The sequence below is a fragment of the Cydia fagiglandana genome, chromosome 1 (genome assembly GCF_963556715.1).
Source record: "Cydia fagiglandana chromosome 1, ilCydFagi1.1, whole genome shotgun sequence".
Classification (NCBI taxonomy): Eukaryota; Metazoa; Arthropoda; class Insecta; order Lepidoptera; family Tortricidae; genus Cydia; species Cydia fagiglandana.
The window spans coordinates 1,619,673-1,625,672 of NC_085932.1; positions in this window are offsets into that span (position 1 = coordinate 1,619,673).

The window sequence follows — 6,000 nt, forward strand, 5'->3', positions numbered from 1 at the left end:
GCGTAGCCAAAAACCTCACCAAATATCACCAAGGGGGAGGGGGGGTCAAAAAGTAGCCGAAAACACCTCGCGTGATTTGTGCACAAACCCTTACAAAAGTTTAGCTTTGGGGGTTATTATAGTATCACATGGTGCTAAATGTAACTCGGTTGTACTGCCCAATTAGTAGCATATATTACAAGTAAAATTGCACTATGTATGGTGACCTGCTTTTTGTAAGCGCTTCAGTGCGGTGTCTATGTATTCCACGCGTATTCTGTGCACAGGAGACATTCAAACTAACAAGAACAAACTAGAGATAAATAATGTTCGGCTTTTACGACAGCTGAACGGTGACATAAATAATTAAAATGAGCCATTAAACCTAAACGAAGTACTTATTCCTCTCCTTAAATATTCAGAGGAAAGCGCTAACTTTACGCGTAAAGGTAGCGTTCGGATTAGCAATATGCCAAAGAGAATTTTCAAATGTTGCAAAGTACCCATGAAATGTTCTCGGTATTTTTTTCTGCACGTTTATTTCGAATGACACTTGAAATAGACACCAATGAGTGACGTAAATGTTAAATGAAACGTCGTCAACAGTTAAGAACATTGAGTAATAATCCCAAATTTAGACGGGAAATTTCTAAGTGGAAACTTGCATGAAAATTTTCGCAATGTTCTGCAACTTGCACACGTTCTAGTGCTCGACATGCTAATGCCCAATAGATGACACCTTGTTGTCACCTCTATTGACAATGACTTCAGTTTCAAGATGACACGTTGAGCACCAGGGGCCAAATTCGACATGTGCAACTGTCAGATTTCGCATCCACGTCAAATCAACAGATGATTTTATTCCATACTGAGTGTTGATTCCATCAACGGTGGATAATATCATTTGGTACAACCAAAACTCAACTCTAAACTAAGGGTGGTTCGGTTTGGTTTGCTTGTCACCCTAACTGTGGATTGTTAATGTAAAATTTTGACATTGTACGTATTCCAGAACTTATGATTTTTCCCACATCAACGGGAGATCAACACGATACGTCAAACGTCGCTTGTCGAATAGGGGTCCAGTACGTTTACCTTACCAAAAACCAAATTTAACAAGTCTCAATCCGACCGGTACGTAATTATAAGGAATGGCAAAATTCGTACCTACAATGTTTATAATTTAGATAGATTTATATTTAAATATCCAAAGTTAAAGTCTAAAATTTAATATTACCTACTAAGAGTACTAAGTCTTCTAGATACGAAGCTTGTGCCTTTCAACACTCCTTCAAACTTTTAACTTTGAAGATTTGATTGTATACAGCTGATATTATTCTTAGGTAAATTATTATACACCGTGTTTTTTTTGATTTCCGTTAATTTCAAAGGTGCATTCCTGAGCTTAAATCAAGTAACTTTCTCAAAGACACCGATATTCTAATTAACTCCATTTCGGAGATAATCAATAATTTATTTTTTCCTATAAGGCCTCTACAAGCGTGTACACTTGCCTTAGGGCTGGCTTACATATTGATTAGTGTTTAGAGTGAGTTCATACATTTGCTACTAAACTTAAGTACAATCTCGGTCGATCGATGTTCGAAATGACATTGATATGTCAAAGATTTCAATTGTTTGGTTGAGTTAAATGTAATGCCCGTGTTATAACAACGCTATATGCTACATTTAATTACTTTTTAAACTTAATTTTTTTGAAAAAAAAAAAACAAAAAATATATTTTTATTTTGAAAATTAACTATGCCATTTAGTTATCTTAAATGTACTTAACCATACCCCGAAGTTAACGGAATTCAATAAAAACACGGTGTATAATTGAATCCTATCAACATTCAACTAAGTATTAACAGGCAAAATATAGCTTGTGAAATATGAGTAGAAAGTACTTATTTACTCTATAACGGGACTTAATCGCGTATAAAAAGGCTTAAATTAATTTACATACAATTTATAATAAAAAGGCCATAATGAAAGGTCGATAATCAGGGCCACGAAAACAATAATGATTATATTGCGTCTGCTAATTATCAGCTTACTTATAAAAAAAAAAAAATTATTAGCCTGTACGAGTGTCCCGAGAATGCACGAGGAAGGCGGCTATCAGAGAAGAGTGGCGACGTGTTGTGAAGCTTGCCACCAACACCTGAAGTGATGACCACGACCACTCTGTCAAGAGTGATACCGACGAAGAAGAAGACGAGTGTCCCACTGCTGGGCAAAGGCCTCCCCTCTTTCCCGCCATTTGGTCCTATCCGATGCACACTCCCGCCACTCTTTACAAAATGTGTCAAGGTCGTCCCGCCATCTCCGTTTTGGTCTTCCTTTGCCCCGAGATCCGTCCTGTGGGATTATATAATTATAAGTGATTAATTAATAATAACGTTCCATAGAAACATATCAAGTAATCTCTGTCCCTAAAGTCCTTTCCGACCGCAAGAATAGCGAATATAGATGTCTTAAAAAGAATGAAGAAGAAAAATCAAGTACTAGTCTAGTACAGGAAGTTGGATTTGTAAAACAAAATTCAGTCAAACTTCGGTCTAAAAAAGCACTTAATAAAGAATTCCAAAACATCACAGAACCCTCTTGTTACGAGTGTGTCGCACCCATCCAAATTATCATGAACAAGTATTATGATGGCCTCTCTGGTCCGTAATTTCAATTAGGCCACTGTGTGCCCTCTATGGCTGCCGCAATTTCATCGCCGTCATCACTCAATTACTTTCACGAGGGTGCTTCCTAGAAAAAAGTTAAGTCTGTTTTTGTTTTAAAGAGTATGAAAATATTTTGTTTCTAAGGAAATGCCGCTTTTAGATTAATTAATGAGTCTTCATAATTTCCAGGATGCTGATTTTGTAATTAATATAGAAGTAGTCTACTAATTTTTGTGGAATGTTACAGTCCAATGGAGAATAATAATAAAATAATATTTTTTATATAAGCACAAAATAAATGCTCAAATAATGATGAATAATTAAGATATTCGAGTTTTAATGTTCGTGGAAGGCGTCCAGGGTGACTAGTCCAGTCAAGTGATAGAAAACACCAATCGAAACTTAAATAATGAATAGAAATGATCACGCAACTTTTCTTTCGCACATGTCATCCCGATAGATTTTAACTTTTCAATCAATTGGCGTTTGTTGATAAACGAATGTCATTTTATCCACGGGCCCCTGTTAAGGATGACTCACGTTAGGTCTGGTCTAACGTGCGTCATCCTTTATGGTGGCAAGCCAACTTTGTCAGTAGAAACCCAGCAAACATTTTTGGTCGATATTCCGAAAAAGGCACCTATTTTAGGTCGCACAATTTAGGAGACCAAAATGAGGCACGTCGAATCGACGTCGTGGGCACGTCGAGTCGACATAAATGGGGAAAAAACGCACGTGCCGGCGACGTATTTATTGACGGTAAATTAGTGATTACAACCATTAGGTCAACACTAGGTCATGTTTCCGACGTGGATTCGACGTCGCCACGACGTGCCGCGTAGTGAAAATGTACTAATTTGGTATTCTTTACCACCTTTAGACGTGATGGCGACATATTTTTATCCATATAATTACTCTGCGAGGCAATATTTAGATGAGACGCGATGAAGAGAAAAAGAGACACAAACATTACGCTTATATATTCTTTTCACTCAGAAACAAAATGTCTAACAAGAAAACAACTTTAAGTTGTGCAATGATAATGGCGGCCACTAAGTCATGTAAAATAATTTAGGCCGATTACGCTGATGAAGAACGATGAAATCTAGTGCACAGAAATTTTTTTCGTGCAGTATGTTAGGTTTACATACAAAACTATCGATGGGCTTTTGAAATATTTAAGTTTTCAACATTTTATAAAATCAAAATGCATATATTTGCTTGTAATTGAGTGTTGTAATTGAATATTTGTGTGTGTGAGTGTATTGACTTGATCAAAAATATTGTTTTATTTTGAATATTAGCACAATGAAGTACCGTGCGATGGCACCATTCAAGATATAACTAACTTAAATTATGCAATTTCATATTTAGCATCTCGTTATAATGAAAGAAAATGGCGGCACTACCTTATGGTATTGATAGTACTTTACAAGTGATTTTAACTATATGGTCGCAATTTGGTATCTATTTTAAGTAACATTTACCTAAAATTAGTAGCTAAATCGACATAAAATCGACGACCTAAAGGTCTCCGTATAAGAAATAATTACGTCGCAAATACACCTAAAATGTCTTATTAGTACATTTGACCTATTGGTCAGCCTTTGCAGTTAATTTTACCTAATATTTCGACTTATTTTCAACCATTAAGTCCCTGACTTCATGGTCCCCGTATAAGAAATAATTACGTCGCATATACACCTAAAATGCCTTATTAGTACATTTGACCTATTGGTCAGGGTTCGAAGTTAATATTACCTAATATTTCGACAGATTTTCAACCATTAAGTCCCTGACTTCATGGTCTCCGTATAAGAAATAATTACGTCGCATATACACCTAAAAGGCCTTATTAGTATATTTGACCTATTGGTCAGGGTACGAAGTTAATTTTACCTAGTAATACGACTTATTTTCAACCATTAAGTCCGTGACTTCATAGTCGCCGTATAAGTAATAATTACGTCGCAAATACACCTAAAATACCTTATTAGTAGATTTGACCTATTGGTCAGGGTTTAAGGTTAATTTTACCTAATATTTTGCCTTATTTTCAACCCCTAAGTCCCTGACTTCATGGTGTATTTATGAAGTGAAATTTACGTTTTATTATCCCTATATTTTGACTTGGAAGTAAAAGTGTACAATACGTAAAATAATTGGTGACTTAGGACGTAATTTTCACTTAAATTGGTAAAATCTTCTTCGAGCCTAGGAAAAAATACTTAAAATGTTTGCTGGGAAAAGTCACAAAATTTAAAATTTCTATGAGATATTCTGGTGCCTACATTTTTCACATCTGCCGTTTTTTAACTGACAAAGCTGCCAGAGTGTAGCTTTCTGCTAGCTACCAGAGAAGGCTTAAATGACAGTTGTAATTTATTAACAGCAAGAATTACCTGAATGACAAGTACGATCGAAATGCCACGGGATTTCTATAAATTATTTCCTTTTTGATTGGCGATGGCGTTACCGTAAAAATTGCGTTGATACTACATACAGTCACCTGCAATAATATGTTACACTTCGAAAGCCGCAAAAATATGCCATCATCATCATCATCATCTCAGCCATAAGACGTCCACTGCTGAACATAGGCCTCCCCCTTCTCCCCATAATCGCCACGCTTGGCAGGCGGGTTGGCGATCGCAGTCGAGTACACCGAATTTGAGGGACGCTGCTGCCCGTCCACCGGTGGTCTTGGACGTAGTTTAAGGACATACCCGGGTCCTTGCTAAAAATATGTGACACGCTCTTATGGCTCTACAAATAAGACCGTGTCAGAAATTTGCAGCCTTCGTTGTGTAATATTTTTTATTATTACAGGTGACTGTACGTTCTTAGCATTCATAGCATCTCTACCAAGTTTAAATTTGGAAATCATTACCAGGAAATACAATAAGGTCAATAAGCAATGAATAATAACAATACTATTTCTCGAAACGGGCTAAAAGTAAAATAAGGACAAAAAGGCCATTCAAGGAACTGAACACGATAGCAAGATAATTAAAATTGATTTAATTAATAATTATTATTATTATAGACTTTGATTCGCTTGTTCCAGAGATTCACCTAGCGACTGAAATATTTATTTTTTCATTTCATTTAGTTGCTTCAACAAAGGAAATTACAAATTATCAACGAATATATTCGCTTTCAAGGTCAAAATTTCTTGTTCCCTCATAATAAATATTTCATATCTATATCAAATATTTTGTACCAAATTCAGGTCTCATCGTGCTCTAAATATAGCGAGCCGCGCGTACTTGCGAAAAACTAAACGATATCATCCTGTAGAGCTTTATTTGTGGATATTCGCGCGGTTCTTTAGATCAATCAGTC